The 23,960-nt window shown below is 43.3% G+C and overlaps 1 long non-coding RNA gene across 2 annotated transcripts in view; it reads right to left on the bottom strand.

Moving 5' to 3' along the window:
* The window catches only part of LOC125283158 (uncharacterized), a 31,805-nt gene extending 7,845 nt beyond the window's left edge, over positions 1-23,960 (bottom strand). For both annotated transcript variants that reach the window (XR_007190798.2, XR_008958218.1), the window contains exon 1: positions 66-23,960. This is a non-coding gene — a long non-coding RNA (uncharacterized LOC125283158). The remainder of the gene's footprint in view (positions 1-65) is intronic.

The following is a 23,960-nucleotide window of genomic DNA, read 5'->3' as shown; positions in this document are numbered from 1 at the left end:
GCATCTGGCTGTAGAAACTGCTTTCCAGACCCCCACAGGCAGTGTTCTGAGACACGATCATTTACCTGTGCTCAGCTGAGGAAACGGGGAGCAAGGGGACTGAGGCCGCGGGAGGGCCTATCTCCCAGCACCGAATCCTAGGGGTTGCGATGTTTGCTCCTGGCCTCCCTCTCGAGCAGCAGCGCAGCCAGCAAGGAGAGAAGGCTGCTGAGTAAAGCAAGGGACGAATGGTCACCAGCACTGACGTGACTGGATGGGCGGCTCTTGAGCCCTGTCTCTCTCCCACGGCACCTTGGCCACATATGTCCCCCCAGCTTCAGAGATTTTCACGCAGGCAGATTCAAAGCCAGGTCCCCTGCATTGCGTGCACACGTATCCTTTCTCTCTTTCTGCCACTTTTTATTTCCAGTTTCCTTTTGTTCTCTCCTCCTGACACGCTCCCTGCTGAAATCTCTAGGTTTTAACGCCACAACCCTGGATGCCTTCCCGGGGCACTCATCGATAAAGAGAGGATTCAGTGCAATAGTGAGAGCACCCGTCCCTCAAAAATCCCCTTGCCCATTTCCCCAAATCCCTCCTTGCCTGCCCTGCGTACCACCCACCCACACTTCCCCTTCATCCCCTAACCCCACCTCCCACTCACCCACTCTCCTGGATTGAGCTGCTTTCAGAACAGGACTCCTGAGTTCGTCCCTACACTTAGAGGCAGCTGCCCTTGCAGATCCGGCCTCCAGGCCGGGAGGGGAGAACAGCAAACTCCAGAAGGCTGCTGGATTCCAGCACCATCGGCTCCAAGCCATGCCAGTGTACGGATTTGGAGAACATTAATGCATGAAGAGACCACTGACCAGAACGGAGGGAGAAGGGGAAGGCAGTACATGTTCCTTGGGGATTTGGTGGCTTCTCGCCGATCCACACCCACTGCCCTCTTGTTCCCTAACCACCACCTGGAGGAGTACTTGCTCTGGCCGAAGAGTCCCACGGGGTGATAACTATTTCTCAAAGACGGCAGCACCTGAATTGGTCCAGATGGTCAAAAAGAGACGCTGTGACAGCTGCTGATGAGCACGGTTCTGTTCTGACCTCAGAAATCTGGGGACAACTCAAAAAGGGAAGCAGGTCTTTTCAGCTTATTTTATACCTATAAAGATTTGGCAGCTGATAATTCAACTTCATCCACCAAACATTCGCCTGACAACCAGGATGTTGAAGGTGCCCTGCTGGGGAGTTGAAAATACAAATTTCAATAGCACTTGGTCCCTGCTCTCAAGTCCATAGGGGTAGACAGATCACCATAGCCCAGTGGGAGGAATGTCAAAGCAAAGACGTTAGAAAGCACACTCGAAGCCACACGTCCTCAAATGTCACTAAAAGATCATGAAGTCTTAAGCCCAGCGTTTTCCTGAGTGGCAACACGCAGACAATCACTCACAGGCAACGTTTGCCCGTGGCAATGGCTCACTTCCAAAACCTCCCAAGTTTTCTTGTATCTAATGGACACCCTTACTTTTTAGGGTCCGATGCATCCCCCTTTCTGCTGTTAATTGCAAATCCTCCCAAGTCAAAAGCCAGTCCGTCGTTAGGCCCGGTGGAATGTGACCGCCACCACCTCTAGCGCCACCTCTCACCAAGTTCCACATTGGTGCCTCAGGACTGCTCTCTGCTGCCCTCTGGAGGACTCTATAAAAATGCTCTATTTTTAAAAAGCACTCTGCCAGCTGGTGGGGTGCTTGCTTTGAAGTGACCTAGGAGTCAATGCCGTGAGCACGATTTTCCTGTGCCTGCGCATTATTTGGGTTATAGATTTGAAGACAGGAAGACACATATTAGAATACACAAGGCCTGGAAATAGGGACTTGTCATTATGGACATATAGTCGCTTGTGCTTCTGTTCCCACAAGGAAAACTCCCTATCTGATCATGGGAGCCAATGGTAGGGCTCCACAATAGACTCCTTATGCCCTTCCTCTTCTCCCGTCTCTGATCTGAAGAGCCCACATTCCTAATCACGGTGTGCATTCTGCCAACTCCCAGATGTCCCATGATGGTCCTAATGCTCCCGTGGGAGTTGTCATCATGGTAGGATGCAGAGGAGTGGATGGCTATGCCCACCACCCAGGCATATGCAGAGTGCAGGGCCCAGGCTCCCAGCAGCCTACCTAGAGATGCCATGCAAGGTCCTCTCTTTGAGAAATAATAAGGTTCTCTGCTTCTTATGCTGCTGCTGATGCCAAGTTGCCGCTGGGCAGGCTCAGTTGCCCATCTAGGGCAAACCTGGGGGACAGGAAGCATTTATTTTGCATCAGGTACTTTAGGCTTCTCAGGGCCACTCTTGGCTTCCATTTACAATGGCCTTGGATTTGGAACTGGACACCCTGGCTCAGAAGCATCAAGCCCCAGCAGCTTCTTACGCCTACCAGATGATTGTCCTGAATCTTTTTGTAGATTTCCAGGGTAGGATTCAGTCCCCGTATCTCCTAAGGGACGGTGCGTAAATCCTCGTGACTGGACTAGGCAGAATGGGACAGCCCCCTGCAGCTGTGTGTTCTGGGACACCTCTCTTGCTGCCCTGGCTGCAGGCTCCCCTGGCCTGAACCAGACACGACTCTGCCAGCTGATTTCTCAAAAAGAAGATGACACTGAGGTTCTACACACTCCCCAGCTGTCACCAAGGCAGGATGAGTGAAGAGCCCTTGCCCTTTTCTATACATCTCCCTCATGCTGGGAACCCTTTGGCCCTGGGTGTTCATGCTCCCTGGGTCGCATCTGTTTACAAAATGTTGCGGGAGAATGGGGCACAGAGGAAGATATCCCCCAGGGCCTTGTTTGATAGAGAAACAGAGCATGTGAGTGAAAGCAGAAACATGTGCTCCTAGGTAAGTTTGAAGGTTTAAAAAGTAGAATTGCTTCCTTCCCTCTCCCACCTCAGATGTAATAATACGGATGATGACAACCGTGATAACAAGTATTATGCTCTAGATCTCCTGTGCCAAATATTTCATGCGCCTCAGCAGATTTCATCTTCACAGGCCATGAAATCAATATTACTGTCCGTAATTTACCAGGAGAACAATGGGGCATACAGAGTAACTTGGAGATCCAACCAGAACTGACTCTCAGAGCAGCGCAATCACCAGGTCCCAGGTCTGGAGCAAGAACCCCTGCTGTCTCCTTCATTCCTCCTCATATCCCCAGGCCTCTCTCCTCTTAAAGGCTCCGCAGCCCAGGCTGGAAGGACTGCCAAACACACCGCCAAAATGCTAATTCAAGACAGGGTGTTTCCAGGAGCAGCAAACTTCCCTAGCCCCATCAAACCATCAGCAAAACATTTTAAGGGGTAAATTGTCCTTCTATTCTCTGTAGTCATTTCTACAATTAGGCAGGATATGTGTGTGACCAGCTTCTAACTCTGATTTGAAGACTGCTTATCAAGGATTTCCAGCTGTAATTAATCTTGGCACATTTGGCCTTGGATGCACAGAATCCCCTAGATATGTATTTCCCTGGAGGATACATCCTTCTTTTAGAAAGATAAATGTCACTGGGAAGCATATTATCTTATGTTTACAATTAACAACTTAAAAATCTGTGTCCCATCTGTAAGGCCAGACTCACCTAGGTATTGCAGGTAAGGGTGGGGACTGCTGGACTGGCCATGGGAATGGTACACAAAGGAAGGGTGTCCTGGGGCCAGCCGGAACCAGATCATTGCCCACAGATCACTGAGTCATGAAAGAAAGGTGAGTTCAATCCCCAAGAAAAGGAAGTAGGAAGTTGAAAACTGGAGGGACCAAGTCAATTGTTTTAAACCCTAATGGGCATACGCAACTAATGAATCACGGAACTTTACATCAAAAACGAGGGATGTACTGTATGGTGACTAACATAATATAATAAGAAAAAATATTATTATTTAAAAAAATCATTTAGAGGGTTTATCAAGAGCTAGATTCCTTGCCTCATCCCCAGAGATCCTGACCTAGCAGATCTGCATTTTAACAAGTATGTCAATGATTATGATGCAGGTGGCCCCTGAGGCCGCTGGGCAGGTCAAAACCTAAACAGAAAAAAGATCGGAAAGTCAATGAGGAGGGTTTTAAAAGAAAAGAATGGATTATAAGTAGGTGAATGGAGGGGGTTCCTAACACACAGTCTTGCCTCACTTAGTCAAGGTAGACTCTCGAAGAACTGGGCTTAAGCAGGTAGTTGGGAGCAAGGCCCTGGGGTCAATGCCACAAAGGGGAGGGCGACCATGGGAGGAGATGTAAGAGGGGGTTACAACTCAATCCACTTTTTGCCTCTGCTCTGTCCGAGCCCCCATTCCTGGTGTTTCCTTCCAGCATTCCAAAACCGTCCCTCCAACACAATGTAACTTACTATCTTCCACCAACCTCCTGCCCCTGTTTTGGTCTTCTTTCATGAAAGTTTGCAAAACCAGAATTAAAGAGCAAAATTTTTACTTCCCAGATTTCTAGGGATGTGCCATCGCTTCCAACTTCTGGAAGGCCCCAGTGTTGAACTGTGTCCAACTCCAGGATGGAATGGTTTTCCCTGAATTCTAAACCAATTCCCAGAGCATTTTATGGGAAAGTACTTTATTTTTATACACCCAACACACGTTCCAATTTTATGACTTTTTCAATTATTTACAACTTTCCCCTTCTGTTCAACTCAGATGCATATCCAAGCAAAGGAAGAAGTCTGTCTGTCAGAGCAATGTTGTTTATGTGCACAGTGGGTAGGAGGGGGAGAGCCGATCTATGAAAGACAAAGGAGCAGAAGTTAGATGTATTTTCTTTTTACCAGAAAAGAGACGATAAACCATAACTATCTCCAGTCTGATCCCTCTTCAGGTAACAGATGGTACGATGGGCCGCTGGACATTGTGAAGGGAGAGGCAGCACTCAGTGCGGGCTTGAGAGCTGGGGACAGAACCTCTGCATGCCCTCTCAAATTGCCTTCATAATCAGAGCAGGGCTGTGAGCTTCTCCGAAATGGACCCTTCCAACAAACATTTATCGAATTCCTAGAAATGTTCCCTCATAGATGATGAGTAATTTCCAAAGAAGCAATGTTGGTGCTTTGGTACTTGAGAAATAAGCTCTGATGGTCCTTGTGACAAGCATTAGGAACCTTCCTTCAGGTCTGGGTGTGCCTAGCTCTTCATCCATGCTTTCCTGGAACGCCTGCAACACACCAGGCCCTATGCTGGGCATCAGGGAGGCATCGAGAGGGAAAACAGGCATGGCTCCCACCGGCAAGCAGCTTTCAGGCTAATGGAAAGACAGGACATGCTTGCTGATCAAATAATCCCATAAAGGAGGGCATAATTAAAAACTGAGAAAAGGACTATTAGAGAAAGAGAGGTTCGGTTACAAAGGAACTAGACCCAGCATCTGAGGGCAGGGAAGTGTTCTCCAAGAAAGTGAGGTCCTGAAGAGTGAGAGTAACTCAGACCAAGAGGAGGAAAAGAGCATTCCAAGCATGTGAATGGCACGGAGAAAGGTTGGGGATGTGAGGGAATATGGCATATTTGAGGGACTAGAAGCATAAAACCGATGTGCCTGGCTGGAAGAGGGAGGAGACATGGTGGAGGGCGAGGCTGGAAGAGAAGAAGGCAGAGGACCTTGGAGACCCTTATGGGCCTTGAGAAGCACTATGGTCTTCAGTCTTAGAGCAAAGCAAGTCAGCAAAAGATTAAGGATCAATCTGCTTTTGGAAAAGACCACCTTACCGGCAGGAAAACCAGTGGAGAAGTGATTGGTATGATCCAGGTAAGAGGAGATGAGCACAAGGGGATGGATTTGAGAAGCCTATAGCCTATCTGAGAAATATCTATTTGCTGATGGACTCACTGGTTATGGAGAAAGGGGAGGTTTCAAGGGTGAGTTTGGTGTTTCTTACTCATGTGATTAGTTGAATGATAGTACCATTTACTGAAACAAGGAACACTGTGGTATCAGCTTGGGGAGAGAGGAGAGACAAACATATTCTGAGTTGAATGTGAGCTAACTTAGAGATAGTAAAGGAGATATCCAGTAAGCAGCTGAACATGCAGATTTGGAGATCCGGGAGCAGACTGGGCTGAGGACATCAATTTCCAAGTCAATTATAGATGACAGTTGATGCCGTGAGCATGAAGAAGCTTGCCAAGTGTGATAGCATTGGTTAAGCAAATGCAACATCTCATAGCTGGGTAGAAGAGGAGTCAGATTGTGCTGAGAGAGAGAGTAAACAACCAACAATGGGGGAATACAGTGTCTCAGAAGCCAAGAATGAAAGAGATTCTTCAAGGGAAGTATTCTGTGATGTTGAATGCCGCAAACAAATTGAGGAAGAGGGGAAGTGGAAAATGCCCAGTGGGTTTAGTGATGAAAAGATCAGTGGTGGCCTTAGCAAGAGCTGTTTGGGTGGGGTCCTGGAAGCAGATGACAGTGAGCTGAGGAAGAAATGGCTGATGAAGAAAGAGAGACCCAAATCTACAGATCTCCTCCCAAAAGGCTACTTTAGAAAGAGAGGAAGAGAAGGTGGTAGCTAGAGGGACCATGGAACCAAGGAGGGTATTTTTAATTTATATTTGTTGTTTAATAGAAGAGACTTGGACGCAATTCAATGCCTATAAGAAGGATCTTTTTGAGAAGGAGCACTAGAATCTATAGGAGAGAGAAGAGAAAACTGGTAGCAAACAATTTCTAGGCAAGCAGGAGGGTGGTCCACAGAAGAGAGCTCAGCTGGAAGATGAGAGACAAAGGGTGAGGGTAGGTTAGGAGATTTGAAAGCAGGATTATCAGAAAAATTCCTCTAGCTGATTGTTTCAATTTTCTCTAAGAAGCAGAAAGCAGGGTCATCACTAGTGATGGGGCAGGAAGTTGGGGAACAGGGCTACAAACTAGTGGTTGGGGGAGCATATAAAAGATTTCGAAGAGTCATTGCAGACTGTCCAGAAACTCTAATTGAGCTGTTCTGGAGTGGCGCCTCCCGATCTACATTTGTAACAAACAACACAGCTGATTCTGAAATACATGGTTTGGGGACCCAGCTTTGAGAACCCCAGCCAATATTTGGGGATATGTACACTTTTTCATCCCCATGTGAAACTCATTATCAAGAATGGAAGAAATAAGAGTTTCCAAGAAGATTGTGCTGGAGTACATGACGATCTGTATAATTCTATGTCCCCAGGTGGCTCCACTCTCCCAGGAGGGCTATTTGACCAAGGCAGCGCTGAAGCTATTCTTGACCTTATGTGAAATTGAATAATCTTAATTCAGTTCTGAGGCAACTCAACATTAACTCAAACTTAGTCTTTTATTCTGACCTTAGGCCCTAGTTCTAATGAACAGGGTTGTATTTTATCCCTAAACCATGCCCCACTCAACTTAACCCTTCTGTTCCCAGAATTACTATAAGTTACAATATTAGTCATTATCTGGTTTATGAGGATTCCAAGGTATAACCCTCATCAAAAGGTAACAGTACACAAGTATGCACATAATTAATCTAAAATCTGAATATAATACCTGACTATAAATTTTAAGCAAGATGGATCAGAGCAAGCTTTATCCAGTTTAATTTTGGAAGAATGATGGTACAAATTTTGAAAAAGCATGGTAATTGTGCGAAGATCATCTTGCCATACAAATCATTTCTGTCCATGAATTTGAAGACTGAGGAGGGATGAGTGAATTCTACAAAGGATTTTTTTCTGGTTTTCAGTCATTTTCTTAATGAACTGTTCTTCACTCTTTGCTTGGCCAACATCCATTTACCTTCAAATCTCTGATCAAATGCTACTTCTTCAGAAAAGTTTCTCCACACCCCCAACATTTATAGGCCCCCAAACAGATCCCCATCATTATTTTCTCTCATCCCACCCTGTTGTTTCAAAGTTTGGATTCCTATTAGACTCTAAGTCCTATGAGGAGCCCAAGTTAGTTCTATGATCCAATGTACACCCATTTCCTAGTACAGCATCAGCACAAAGGGCTCATTTTAGATTAATCAGATTAGCTCAGTAAATACCTATTGAATAAATACCTGAATATACATTAGGGAGTCAACCTTACCCTGTCCTTGCTGGTTTACACAGCAACATGCAGTGAGTAAGAGTCCAGCTGACACTGTGGCATCCAGGCAATAGAATCTAAGGCAGTGGCTCTCAAACCTTTGTGACGGTCACTTAGTCAGAGAAAGATACTCCAATGGACAAAGAGCCATGAAGACAACACAAGCACATTTGGAGGGAATCATACAGACATTAACTTTAGCAATACTTTGATACAAACGTAAATCATAACACATTGTAGGATTAACCAAACAACCCTCAGAAAAATAAATTAATACTTTAAAAATCAAGAATAGCTGCCATTCAATTATCATCCCATTAAACTTCGGATGCCGCTAACGATAAACAGATAACAAGCCATCGCTCTCTCTGGTCTTTGCAACATTATTGCGTTTGTGGATCACCAGACTTACTGGTAGACCGCTGAATTAGAACCCTCGGGAAATTCTAGTACAGTATTAATGTGAGTTTTTTGAGTACCAAATGTTAGTAACCCCCAATAATACATCTAGTATTAGTAATTAGTTATTAGTAAGCAACTCACTAAAAGTCTATGGAACTGCCTGCCTTTTGCCTATAAGAACTTGGGGGTTTTTGATTCATCCCCTGCTCATCTAAAGAACCATCATGTCTTCCCAGATGACTCAGAAACATATCTGAATCCCACTGGTCTAGGAGATATGCAATCCAGCCATTTCTCTAGCTCCCGTCTGTCCTTTGATCCAATGAGGACACCAGACAGCCCCACACTTGAACCACATTAGCTGTGGCTCCTGCCAGCCACCTTCGCTGAGTTGTGTCAATGTCGTGTTCTTGGCTAGAGCTGTTTCAAGAAACAACTAAATGAAATCCACTTCTGCATTTGCTATAAAAGTCACTGTGAATATTATCAATGTTTTTTATTATGTAATTTGTATATAACTTTTATACAATCATGATGAGGATGACAGTTAATGTTTGAGTTCACTATGTGCCACTCACAATTCTAAGGGCTTAGCATGTTTTGCTTCATTGAGTCCTTGTATATCCCCAAGGAGGAAGGTACTAGCATTAATCCATTTATCCACAATGGCACACCATACTCCTTAATCTCTGCTTGAGAATTTCTTTTGGAATTTGCTGCCAGAAAAATTTTGACTCTGTTGGGAAACTGGTAGACTCCCTCCTTCCTGATCATGAGTAGTTTAATATTTACTGCTTCCCTCTTATCCCTGGATTCCAGGAAATGTGCAAGAGAGCTTGGGTCTTGTATTCCGGCTGGTACCGTCGTATTAGTAGTACATTATTTCTCCACTTACTTTTCTGTGTACTGACTTTCTATTTCCATTTTATTTGCCTTGTTCTCCTCGCTACTAAATGCCTTGAACTTTTTGGAAACAAGAAAAGCAGAAATCAACTTAAAATAAACAAACAAACAAAAATACACATACACACACACACACACACACACACACACTGAGTTTAACCCGAGAGCACTGTGTCTGAGGAATCAGTGAATGGAGATTGAGAACACAACCCTACAACTTGGGATGAGTTTGAAACCATTCCGAAAGCCAAATATCTTTTCCTGAACTTCTAGGATATGATGACCGTTCATACACTTTAAGAAAGATAGAGTTATTAAATACCATCCAGGGAAAGCCCTGAATAAAAAACCTTTTGTCCAGGACATCGGAGGCCTTTAAAGAGAATGGGAACACCCTGCTATTACAGAAAACATGCTGGAAGCAGGTATCTTTGTCACTAAGCATCTGTTATGTGCCTCTTCCTGTAATATGAATACATTATTAAAAGAACATATTTTAGTTATAGAATAACTTGACTTTAAATAGGCAGGTGTTGCTAGGGGTCAGGGTAACAACCGCACTGTTTTCTCTGGCAAACGAGCACAGCTGTCCATAAGAGTCAACATATGACAAAACAATTTTTTTAAAAAATAATGCATTCAGAATAAACAAGGCATACCACAACCCTTTCTTTTTATCTAAAAAGGGTTTGGTATTGCAGTTTGCCTCAAGCAATGGGTCTGGAAATGCCAGCAGCTATTTTGACAGCTAAATGCCAGATAAATTTCAGCAGCTAAGACAACCATAGAAATATATCCTTCTCCCCCTTAAGATTCTTAAAATTCCTTGGGAGAAGATGGTTTCAAGTTTAATAATAAATGTACTTACTGTCCAGATTTCATCCAAAAAAAAAAAAAATCTGAACACAAAATAATCGAGAGAGAAAGACATCAAAACCTGTCTCCAGCTAGATTTTCTCAGCTGGTTCATGATGCAGTTGGGGGCAAACCTTCTAGAATTCTGGATATCAACTCCGTGATCACTTCAATGGCTCTAACTGTTCTCAGAAATAGTGCTCGCCATCTGAATTTTGAATGCTCAGAATCTCTAGGCTTATCGGTGTTCCCAAGGAGTTCTGACTCTTCCCTTTGAAAGTTTATGGCTCAAATGATCAGTCTGATTTATCATAAATTTGTAATCATTTTTTAAAACCTGATGTGTTCAGTTTACTTCCTCTTAAACGTCTGTGCTCAGAATGCTTGATTAAAGTCTGGTAGTATGCCTCTGATTTAAAGAATCTCTTATCTAATGAGATAACTCTATCTTCCTCTCCCCCACCCCAGAGCAAAACCACACTTACAGGCTTTGAATGAAGAGATTTAATCAATGTCTGCATCCAGGATGAATGACCAAGGCTCTGTTCGGTGCCCCTCTTCCCCTTAGACCAGCACTTCTCAACTGTAATATGCATATGAATATGTACATTGTGCATATGAATATGGAAATAGTGTTATGAATATGTAATGTGCCAGAAGCCTGGGCTGCTGCTTACACACAGCGTCTGCCCCAGCAGGTTTGAAGCGAGGCTGAAATCTGCGAGCCTAACAAGCTCCCAGGTGATGCTGGTGGTGGGGTAGCCAGGAGCTGCAGGGTCTGGAGCAGTGTGCCTCAGATGTCATTGTAAATGTTCTAGTAGCCACATTAAAAAAATTAAAAGGAACAAGTAGAAATAATTTAACAATATATCTTACTTAACCCAACATATCCAAAAATTATCAGTTCAACAGGTAATCAATACAAAATTTACTGAGATATTTTGCATTCTTTTTTCATACTAAGCCTTAAAAATCAGGTATGCATTTTACATGTACAGCACATCTCCAATTACACTCGCCACGTTTCCAGTGTTCAGCGGCCACACAGGACTAGTGGCTGCTACACGGAACAGCACAGGTCCAGAAAGCCTCACCGTCTTCCCAGGAGGAATTCTGTTCTACTGAATTGAGTGTTAGGACTGGTGGGTGTCGGGCTTGGAGACGGCTCCAGATGACTATCTTTAGGGTGATGACATCATCTGGGCTGAGAATGACAGTTCTAATTTGGAAGATAAATTTATTCAAAACCAGTAGAACCTCCCTGGATGGTAAGAGCCTCTTATGCTTAGGGCAGATAATCCTTGGCATTGTCTCCTGGGTATTGGCACTTCCTTGTTGCAAGTTAAAAGAGACCCAGAGTGAAAGATGGGGAGCATTAAGTTGTGTGAGATGGGAACTATTAAGCCATGTGTGAGCAGATGCTGGGTACCACAGGACCTACAATCCTCACTTAAAAGATTTGAGTTGTATCCTAAGAGCATTGGGGAACCATTGAAAGATTCTAAACAGAGAAACATGTTATGATTAGGCTTTCGTTTTAGAAAGATCTTTTAGCAATAACAAAAAATTTTCTGGAGGAAGACAAGATTGATGGCAAGGAACATAGTCAGGAAAGTTTTTTTTCAGAAATCCAGGCAGCAAATAATGAATCATGGAACATTGCATCAAAAACTGGGGATGTACTGTATGGTGACTAATATAACAAAATAAAAATTATTAAAAAAAGAAAAGAAAGAAAGAAATCCAGGCAGAAGATGATAATGGTCTGAGTTAGGAAACTAGTTCTGTGGTTGGAGGGGAAAAAAAGGTAAAAAGGATTTTATTGATAGGTCTTGGTGGTAGACAGTAGATTAAAAAATAATAATAAAAGGCTGAGAGAAGAATCCAGGATGGTGGGTGTATCAGGCAGGGCCCCAGGAGGAAACAGCACCCTCGAATCAGGAGAACTGGGGGAGGACGAAGAAGGGCATTGTTTACAGAAGTGCAGGGGGTGCCACCATCCCCCCGCCCCTGCTCTGAAGGCACAAGAGAAGGAAGCAGTGATTGGACCCAGAAGGAGAGGTTGGTGGACAAGGACTACAAGAGAGCAGCGGTGATCAGTCGGGCAAAGACAAGCCAGCAAAGCCAAGCTAGACTGGAAGCTAAGTGTACTTTACATTTCTGTAGAAAATGCCAGATTGCTGGTTTAGCTGTTCCTGAAAGGTCGCTCTACATACTCCCCACCAAGAGTATAGAAGAATTTCTGTTTCTTACTTCTTATAAATAATGAATATTATCCATCTTTTTAAAAATTGTTGCCTATTGTAATGGTTAATTTTATGTGTTAACTTGTCTAGGCCACGGTACTCAAACATTTGGGCAAACACTAGTCTAGATGTTACTCTGGAAGTATTTTTCAGATGAAATTAACATTGAAATCAGTAGAGTTTGAGTAAAGCAGATTACCTTCAATAATGTGAGGACTTCAAATCAGTTGGAGACCTTAGCAGAAAAAGACTGAGATCTCGCAAGGAAGAGGGAATTCTGCCTCCAGACTACCTTCAGACCTGAGCTGCAACATTAGCTCTCTGGGTCTCCAGCCTGCCCGAGGGCCCTGCAGGTTCCCAGCTGGCCAGCCTCCACATATCACAGGAGCCAGTCCCTTAAAGGAAATCTATTACATACTCATGCACGCGTGCACACACACACACACACACACACACACACACACACACACAGCCTATTGGTTCTGTTTTTCTGGAGAACCCTGACTAATACACGGATTTAGCCAGAAATTATATCTCGGCTTAGTTTCAATGTGCAATTTTCTGATTATTAGCAAAGTTCACATTGTTTATAGTTTTATTTCTACCATTTTCATTCCATTTTCTGTATTTTTCTACTGAGCATTTTGATGTTTTCTTACAGAAGCTCTTTATATATTCATATGTTGATTTGTATCTTTCTTTTGTAAGTTGTAATATTTCTCACCATCCGCCCTCTGTCACTGACGTGATGACCTCTGTTGCCTCTAAGCTTAGAAGTGCTCCAGAGCCCATGGGGAAGAATGGTTCTTACCTTTCTATCCATCCATGCCCAAGAGCATTCAGGGCTGCAGTTTTCTCTAGGCTGGTTTTTCCATCATTTGATTATATCTACCTTCTATCTCCTAAAAATGCTCAAAGTTTACAGTTTATAGTGCTTTTGTGGATACATTTCTTGTACTTTTTCTGACATTTCAATAGGATTTGGGGAGGGCCGGGAGATAAAAGTGAGTGCCCAGCTGACCATATTGAACCAAAAACTGAGGGAATCACTTCACAATAAAAACAGGCTGAGAGTTTTCAAAGTCTCTAGGACTTAGCTGGTTATATATTTTTAAACCCATTCAAATAACAGAACCCCAAACCATACAATTATCCTTAACTTGCTGTGAAGAAGGAACAAAACAGTAGCATGCTCTTTTAAAAGTGCCAATAAGAGCCTAATAAGTGGGATACTATGCAAAGAGAACTACAGGAATATGCCTTTGGAAACCCAAAGTTTACAACAGAGAGGTGGCGACAGAATCCCTGGGGGAGTTAAAATAATATACAATTATGCACACAATTAAGACTAATTTTTTCTTGTGGTTTTCATGAAACAAAAAAGCTACATTTTATTGAGGAAAACACTACTTTTTACATTATATGTAATTTACAAACAAGAATTCAACATACATGAACTCAGAACTCCCTCGCTGAGCAACACAGAACTGGGAAAACCATTCACAGATACTAAGGGACAAACAGCAGGTTTCAAAACCCTGCCCAGCCCAAAGAAAACAGCATTTATGGGTGAGAGTGGATATAGGCATAAGAGTTGTCTCCTGGGTTAGAAACAGCCAATTCTACTCCCAACTCCTAACAAACCCAGTATACAACAGAATTCTAGCATGGCTGCTATATATGACTGTCTGCCACCCCTATCCAGTAGCTCCCCTCCATTTTTCTTTGGGGAAATCTTGGGGGAGCTGCCAGGCATATTGCCCCTGCTCTCCTCTGACAAAGAGGTAGGTACATGACCCAAGTTGGCCCCAGGAATGACTACACATTTTGCAGTGCAAAATGAAAATGCACAAATACAAGGCTAATATACAAAACTCAATCACTTTCCTATATACCAGCAATGAACAAGTGAGATTTAGCATTGAAAACACAATCCCATTCACATTAACATCCCCCCAAATTAAATACTTACACATACATCTAACAAAATACATATAAGATCTGTATGAGGAAAACTACAAATCTCTAATGACAAAATCAAAGAAGAACTAAATCAATCGAGAGATAGTCCATATTCCTGGCTAGGGAGACTCAATATTGTCAAGATGTGAGTTCTTCCCAACTTAATCTACAGACTTGATGAGATCCCAATCAAAATTCCAGCAAATTATTTTGTGACCACTGTAAATTAATTCTAAAGTTTCTACAGAGAAGTAAAAGACCCATAATAGCCAACATGATATTGAAGAAGAACAAAGTTGGAGGACTGACACTACCCAATTTCAAGACTTATTATAAAGCTACAATAATCAAGACAATGAATACCGGCAAAAAAAAAAAAAAATAGACAAATGGATCAATGGAACAGATTGGAGAGTCCAGAGATAGACCTCCTCAAAAATATAATCAACTGCTCTTTGACAAAGGAGCAAAAGCAATATAATGGAGCAAAGATAGTCTTTTGAATAAGTAGTGCTGGAACAACTGGACATCACATGCAAAAAGAAAAAAAAAAACAATCTAGACACAGACCTTACAGTCTTCACAAAAAATTAACCCAAAATGGATCACAGATGTATCTTTTTGTAGTATTTAATTCAAACGTATATTTGTAGTTTTTAAAATGTTGATCTACAGACCACCTCCTTGTTATACTAATGAAAACAAACGGCAAAAGTAATCACTAGCGTCCCTACAAAAAGAAGGGCTCCTTTCTAACAATTTTAAATGGAAACCACAAAACTATAAAACTCCAATGAAGATAAATAGGAGAAAACATAGTTGACCCTGGGTAGGGCAATGACTTTTTAGATGCAACACCAAAGACACCATCCATGAAAGAGATAATTGATAAGCTGGACTTCTGTCTGCTCTGCCAAAGACAATGTCAAAAGAATGAGAAGACAAGCCACAGATTGGGTGAAAATATTTGCCAAAGACACATCTGATGAAGGACTGTTATCCAAAAGAGATGATTAAAACTCAACAACAAGAAAACAAAAAACCCTATTTAAAAATGACCCAAAGACCTGAGCAGACAGACACCCTCCCAAAGAAGATACATGGATGGCAAACAAGCAAATGAAACAATACTCCACCTCACACATCAGCAGGGAAACGCAAACTGAAACAAGTGAAGTGCCAGCCTACGCCTACAGAAGAGCAGATACCCGGACGCCGTGAGCACCAGACGCTGGGGGACGTGGGGCAGCAGGCACGCTCATGCACTGCCGGTGGGAATGCAAAATGGCAAACCCACTTTAGAAGACATTCTGGCAGTTGTTTTTACAAAACTAAACACACTCTTACCGTATTGTTTGGTACTTACCAAAAGGAACTGAAGACCTGCGTGCACACAAAAAGCTGCACATGATGTTCAGAGCAACTTTATTCAAAACCGCCCAAACTCGGAAGCAAGCAGGATATCCTTCAGTGGGTGAATGGAAAAATAAGCGGTAGTACCTCCAGACAATGAAATATCACTCAGCACTAAAAACAAATGGGCTATCAAGCCATGAAAAGATAGGGAAGGAGCTAAAATGCATAAAATTATATAGCAGAAGAAAGCCAATCAGAAAAGACTGCATGCTGCATGATCTCACTACATGACATTCTAGAAAAAGCAGAACTATGGAGACAGTAAATGGTCAGTGGTTGCCAGGGGTCGGATGGGGGGAGATGGGGAGGGATGACTAGGCGGACAACAGAGGATTTTTAGGGCAGTGAAAATCCTCCATATAATAGTATGATGATGGATACCTGCTGTTATACACCCACTTACACAGGTTATACAGAACGCACAACACCCAGAGTGAGCCCTAATGTACCCAGTGGAATGTGGGTGACTCTGATGTGTCCGTGTAGGTTCAGCAACTGTAACAAACGTACCACTCTGGTGGGGGATGCTGATAATGGGGGTGGCTATGCATGTGTGGGGTCCGGGGGTACAGGAGAAACCTCCGTACCTTCTTTTCAATTTTGCTGTGAACATAAAACTGCTCCAAACAAATTAAAGTCTTACTTGAAACAAAAATGCAGGGTCCCTTATACAATGATTATTAAGAATTTCAAGACGGTAAGAGCATTAAGTCAAGCAAGGGCTCTTCAAAGCATGGTTGCATGCCCATGAAGCCAGCCTCCTGTCCCACTGGATTCCTGGAGAGGAGAGTCATGGGGGGAGAAACAAGGAAGTTGAGTCACATCCGCGGCAACCTCCACGGGGACGTCCATTCATTCCTGCAAGCAGACCACAGGGACTGCCCTGGTTTCTGCCCTTCGCTTTCCAGGGCTTTGTTGCCCTGTTCTCCAGCTTTGCCTATAATTCTGCGAACTCCCCCTTCCTTCCAATAAATTCCCTTTTGCTTTTGTTTTGCTTTCTCTTTCCTTGTAAGTTTCTGTGGCTTGCATTAAGAGAGCCTAATTGACCAGAAAGTTAACAAGTCTGCCCATGTTTTGTTTTGTTTTTTCATAAAGCTCCATTCTAAGCACAGGAAATAAAGCAGTGAACAATCAGTAAGAATCTTGCTCTCAGAGCCTCCGTACCATAACATAAACAATAAGTCAATAAGTAAACAAATAATTTCCAAGGGTAGCAGGTGCTATGGAGAAAATAACTGGGACCAGGTGATAGAGGACACGTTAAAGGGGTGGCAGTGCTCCTGCTCAGGGCTTCCTGCTCACTGGTCCCCAGACGTTCCCTGTGCTCTTCTGACACTTTATTCAGCTTCAGGTGTCACCTTCTCAAGGAGCCCTCCCCTCCTTACCCGGCACCAAGATGGTGCTTCCTCCTCTCCCTGTTCTCATTTCCTCTCTCCTTGCCCTGTTTTAATTCTCTTCCCAGTACTTGTCAGCACCTGCTACATGATACACGTATATGCTTGCTTACTAAATATTCTACTCTCCCCTGCTAGATCGATGCTCCCTGGAGAGTAGGGGTTCCGTCCTTTTGTTCATTGCCGCATCACCACACTGAGAACAGCGTCTGGCAATGAGTGGGTCTCAATACTAATCGTTGAATGAATGAGAGAATGAATGACTCAGAGCGGTGAGAGAAGGCCTCTCTGAGGAAGCAACTTTAAGGCTGAAACCTAAATAAGGAGGAGACAGCTATGTGTAGAATGTTCCAAAAAAGGTAGCAGCAAGTGCAAAATGCTGAGGTGCAAACCAGCTTCTTGTGATTAAAGAAAAGAGAGAAAAGCATCTTGGCACTCATCTCTCCCTGAGCTAAGGTGAAAAGAGGCTTAAGGATTACTACAGCAGACCAGACCATCTGGGCTTTGACTACCAGTAGCGATGCCCCCTGCAGAACTCTGGGTTCCCCAGGCAGGGGGAGGCCACCCACCACTCTTCCGTGGCCTTTTCAGGGTCCCCCCGCTACCCAGGCTGAGGTGGCAGCTGGATTTAAGGCTCAGGTCTGGCTGGGGGCTGCCAGTGTGGCCGCTGGAGGTTGGCCGGGTGCGGGAAAGATGAAATAACGAGCGCCTGCTGAGTAAGGGGCTGCTGCCAGACCCCGCCAGCACTTCAAGTCTGGAGGATGCTGTCTGAGGGGGAGCGGGGCGAGGTTTAGGAAGTGATGGATCATCAAAGAGATCAGAGACACAGAGATCGACGGAATGTCTGTGGTTCATGATAGAGCTCCTGAAATCTCAAATCAGTTCTGTGTTGGCATAAGTCAGGGTCTGTTTTGTGAGAGTGAAATTGGCTAGTACCTGACTGTACCATCAGTGGGACTGGTTAGAACTAGGCACATGTGCAGCCAATTCTCTGTCCCTCAATCATGACATAAGTCTCTTCTTGGCCATAGCACTCCGCTGTGTGGAGCCCAGAAAGTGACCTCACACCCCTCTCGAAGCACTGTTCCAGGCAGCCACCACTAACTGAAGAGTCGACATGTGACATGGCTTTATGACCAGAAGTCACCAAGACAGGGTTTTAAATCCCTGGGCAGTAATTTTTAAAAGTGGAGTCTTTGGGGGTGCCTGGCTGGCTCAGTCGATAGAGCATGCGACTCTTGCTCTCCACGTTGTGAGTTCCAGCCCTACATTGGTTGTAGAGATTACTTAAAATCTTTTAAAAAGAAAAAAGTGGAGTCTTTCGACCTATAGATCTGAAAACTGATGGATGATTTTAAACTTCTTTCTTGAAGTATAACAAACATTAAGAAAAGTTGCCCAGATTGTAAGGTTACAGCTAGATGATTTGTCACTAAGAGAACACACCCACACAACAACTACACAGCCCAGGTCAAGAAACGGAGCATTGCCAGCGCCTTAGGGCTCCCTACACCCCACTCAATCATTTCACCATCCCCCCCACAAAGACCATTATCCTGAATGCAGACCCCGCAGGTAAGTCCTGCCTGTTTCCAACTTTATATAAATAAAAGCATATAGTAAGTATGTTCTTGTGTTTGGCTTCTTTCAGCCATTGTTTTTGTGAAATTCACTAATGTAACTTTGGAAGGGCTAGAGGTGTTACTGCCAGAACACATTGGACCCTACAGGCCACCCTAAGAACTTGAGCTTTCATTCCAATGATGAGCCATCATTCCAAGCAAGATGGAAAGCCAGGATGTTTGTTTTCAGCAGGGACTTAAGTTTCCAAATGATCATTCTGGCTGCCATGTTAAGAATAGCCAGTAGGGGCGCCATGGTACATATGAGGAAACAGTGGAGAGGCTTCCGCAATAACCTGGAGGGAAGAGGGCTCAGAGAGGGTGGAAGCAGCCATGGTGGAAAGAAGTGATCTGCTTCTAGTTATGTTTGGAAGGTAGAGCCAAGTGAGTTTGCTGGTGAATTGGAGGTCAGCGTGAGACAGAGAGAGAGGAGAGAGTAATAATAACTGCGAGCTTCTTGACCTGAGCCACTGGAGGGTAGAGCTGCTGTCCCCTGAGATGGGGAAGGCTACAGAAGGGGCATATTCATCGCAGAGAATCAAAAGTTCTATTTGAGGCATGTCAAATTTGAGGTGTCTAATAGTCATCCAAGTGGAAACATCACACAGGCTGTTAGTTATATGAATATGGGGTTCAAGAGAGAAGTCAGAGCTAAGTTACCAACTTGAAAAGCATCAGCGTAATAGATGGTATTTAAAGCCATAGGACACTCTGACATCACCAGGGAAGTGAGAGGAGAAGAAACCATGAGGCTGGCATTTGAGCTGAGTCCAAAGGATGAGTGTGATCTCATAAGCACAAAAGAAATAAAGGATATATTAAATATTAATACTCGAGTAGCCAATGTTTTAAAAACTAAATGCTTTACATAGATTATTTCACTGTCGTGTCCATGCTGCACCTATGAACTTTGACCTCTAATGTTCCAAGTCACCTGCATAACTTAGCAGCGGAGTTGGCCCAGGCCATCCTACTAGAAGAAACCAAGGAGCTCTGGCTACCCTATGTACCTTTGAAGGAAAATGAGCAGACCCTCCTTCCAGTCTATCCCTCCACTCTTGACTAGAAGCTACCATCATGTGTTTTGAGTAAGCTGAGTCCCTGTCCCCTCATACCCTTGCCTCACCCTTCCTTACCTGCTCAGGAAGTCAACACTTGACTACCCAAGAGAAGAGCTGTACCATGATGGACAGTTTTATGTGTCAACTTGACAAGGCCATGGTACCCAGTTATTCAGTCAAACACTCCGTGTTGCTAGGTGTTGCTGTGAAGGTATTTTGAAGTTGTGGCTAAACTATAATCAGTTGACTTATGGAGATTATTCTTGATTATGTGGGTGGGCCTCATTCAACTGGTTGAAAGGCCTTAAGAACAAAACTGGGGTTTCCCTGAAGAAAAGTCTTCTGTCTGAAGACAGCAGCATCAGTTCCTGCCCAAGTTTCCAGACTGCTGGCCAGCCCTCACAATAAGATAAGCCAATTCCTTGAAATACATATCTTTATATATGCATACACACACACACACACACACACTCTAGTGGTTCTGGTTCTCTGGGGAACCCTGACTGATACACATGCCTGGATAGCTCCTGAGTTGGTTGAGAAGAATTAGCCTGAGCTCCTTTCCTGTCACCAGGGTGAGCAGCGGCAGGAACTGTTAGCAGACAGATGCTTCGATAACGGGGAGGCTGAAAGCAGAGATGCTGGGCTGGGTGCAACTACATCGTCACTGCCTGTGAAGTTTCTCCTCCAACTGCCTGAAATCCTTTCACAATGAGGTCTTAGTGATCCCAAGGGACAGCCTGGAGACAGCCCATCATGGTCAGCCTAATTTTTAGGTTCCAAATGTTTTAAAGAGAAAAACTATCCTCATTTCCTATTACATGACCTGGGGCTCTGTCTCCACACTATTATATAGCTTGCTATTAGAATTCCAAGCATTGAAATTGGTAGATAAGTTTCAAGACGTACTTTAGGAATTTTTCAGAAGGTCGCAGAGCCTAATGCTTAGCCATTTCCCTCCTAAGAAGACATCACATCTCCCACGGGTGTGTCAACACCCTCCAGCCAAAGACCACCAGGAACACGTCCATGGCTGAACACGCTGGGTTTATATCACATTGCAGCAAAGGAGAATACACGCTGCAGACGACCGTGGGGCATCTCAGTAAGAGGGTGTTAGAAATAACATTATAGACTTGGAGTTTTGGTTTGGTGATTTGGGGGAGGGTTTAAAGAAGCAAAGATTTACTCAATGTCAGAGAACTATCAGAAAGTATATGCAAATTTTGTGACCGGGTATCTTGATAGATCAACAGGAAGCACAGATTGGAGCAGGGACAAAGCTATGGTTGGGGAGGAAGCAGCCAACATTCATCAGCCAGGATAAGGCAGTGTTCCATATTATTTAGGTGGCCCAGGGGCCTTAAAATTATGAAGGGGCATTGGTGTGTTTCATGTCATCCCGCTCACAGAGAGGCCCTGTCTGATGTCGGGGTTTATGTCCAATAGACAAACATGCCCCGGCCCTGGGTGCCTGGTCACCTCACCAAGGCTAATTGGGGCAGGCCAGTTTCCAGATGTCAGGGGTGTTTTTTTTTTTTTTCTTAGGTAAGATGAACACCTAAAAAATACTCGGATTCCATAACTGCAGTCTCTGGTCTTCAGGAGCCCAAAATATCAAATGTTTGAGAGGAAGAAAGATGCCTCTATACAATGTGAGGAGAAGTAGGGGAGTGACCACCACTGTCCCCATGATAAACACATACCATGCAAGCTCACTGTTGATGCGTCAGGGGCAACCTGCCTGGGATACAGACAATCAAATGGTTGTCCTCCAAAAAACAATATTTTTTTTCTAATGGTTGTCATTTTCTTGTCATTGTTGACTGATACTAAAGTTCTACAGAATAAATGTCCAATATCACCATCCAGGGCCAAATTACTACAGAGATGCTGGTTTCTGTGAAGATGCCCCCGAGTGTTTGTAATTTTGATGAATGTATTTTTCACAGACAGCATGCTGAGGAAGAATTGTGGCTACTGTGTAGCTGCAAGAGTACATGTGATGCCTCAATATGGGAAGATGAAGAGACACAGTGGGTAAAAAGAGAGCCAACAGTTCTGCCATAATATTTTGCAGAAATATGATACTAAAATTAACAATCACAGCAGCAGTAGATGAATGGACCAATTTTACCAAAACCTATAATCATTATTCAGCAAATACTTATCAAGGGTCTATTATGAGCTAGTCATTACTCTCTATATGCTGGAAATACATTAGTGAACAAGACAGAAAACATTCCTCTTCTTGGGAAGCTTCCACATGTGATATATATCATGGAGTAAGTGCTGTGAAGGAAAATAAGTTAAGCCAAAGGCATAGCGCTGTGCTCAGGTAGCCCCCAAGGCTAAATCTTGCCAGCCACCTATTTTTGCAAATAAAGTTTTATTGGAACACAGCCATGGCCATTTATTTTCTATTGTCTAGGACTGCTTTCACTCTACAATGGCAGAGCTGAGTAGCTGCAATAGTCAAGATGCATCCCACAAAGCCCCACGTGTTGGCAGCACACAGTCTCTTAGGGCAGGGAAAGTCCAAAATCTCCTGGGGGGCTGGATTGATAACTGTAGGCTAACTCCCGTAACAAGTTAACCCCAAAAGGTATGGTGGCTCAGACATGATATAAATTTATTTTTCAATCACATAATAGTAGTAGGCATGTGAATAGATTGCCAGACCTTTCAGGGACCCAGAATTGGTAAGGCTTTGCTTTCTTCAACACTAGGCTCTCCAACACTGGAGGTTGTCTCCATCCGGCCAGCCAGGAAGATCGAAACACATGGTGTATTTCTTCATGGGAGGTTTTTATGGGCCAGGCCCAGAAAAGGCTTATATCACTTCCACTAACACTCCATTGGCTAGAGCCCAGCCATATGTCCAAATTCAACTGTGTGGGTTACTGGGTTATGTAGTCCCTGTTTATGAAGCAGGAAGGGCACAGATTGGGAATGATGGAGGTGACAGCAGGCTATCTCTGCCTCAGACAGGATACAGTTTCCAATTTCCAGCAAGAGTTAGCAATTCATTATTGTTTTATTCTGCATTTATTTAACACTGAAGTTGATATGTATTTTTTTATATGTTTCTTAACCGTTTATAATTTCTCCTCTCTGAATCCCATATCTTCGTGTTCTTTGTTCATTGTTCAATTGAGGTCTTGAAATTTTTAAATCATTTTTATGAGAACTTAAATGATTAAAAAATCATAATGCCCATTTGTTGTTTTGCTTTTCACTTTGACATAGTTTTTCAAAAGTGGAAGGTTTTTAAATTTTATGTAAGTAAATCTGTTTTCCCTTTGTTATTCATTCTATTGTTTTCTACTTGGAAACCTCTTCTCTACCCACAGATTAAATCCATACTCACCTGTTTTCTTAGAGTTTCCTAAGGCTTTACATGTACTTTTAAAAAAATTTTATTGAGAAATGATTGACATACAGCACTGTATAAGTTTAAGGTATATACATATAATTTTAAGTCAGGTTCTAAGTTTATTATTTTTGAAAATAACCAATTTTCTCAACACCAGCTATTAAGTAATTCATCTATTTCTTATTATGATGCTCTATTTACTACATTTTAAGCTATTCTGTGTTCTAGAGTATGGATGTCTGGGGCGCCTGGGTGGCACAGTCGTTAAGCGTCTGCCTTCAGCTCAGGGCGTGATCCCAGAGTTCTGGGATGCTGGGATCGAGCCCCACATCAGGCTTCTCCGCTAGGAGCCTGCTTCTTCCTCTCCCACTCCCCCTGCTTGTGTTCCCTCTCTCGCTGGCTGTCTCTGTCAAATAAATAAATAAAATCTTAAAAAAAAAAATAGAGTATGGATGTCTATTCATGTCTTGAATCAGTACCATAACATTTTAATTATTTTATTTTTATAATCTTTTTATATATTATATCCATATCTAGTAAGGTAAGTCCTTCCCATATAACTTATTTTCCAAGTATTTCTTGGCTATATTTACTCATTTACTTTTTATAGCTGTATTTTTCTCATTGTAAAAATAATAAATATGGATTTATGTGAAA

The sequence above is a fragment of the Ursus arctos genome, unplaced genomic scaffold (genome assembly GCF_023065955.2).
Source record: "Ursus arctos isolate Adak ecotype North America unplaced genomic scaffold, UrsArc2.0 scaffold_8, whole genome shotgun sequence".
NCBI lineage: Eukaryota > Metazoa > Chordata > Mammalia > Carnivora > Ursidae > Ursus > Ursus arctos.
The sequence above is the reverse complement of the archived record's forward strand: the minus strand, read 5'-3'. Positions and strand labels throughout refer to the sequence as shown.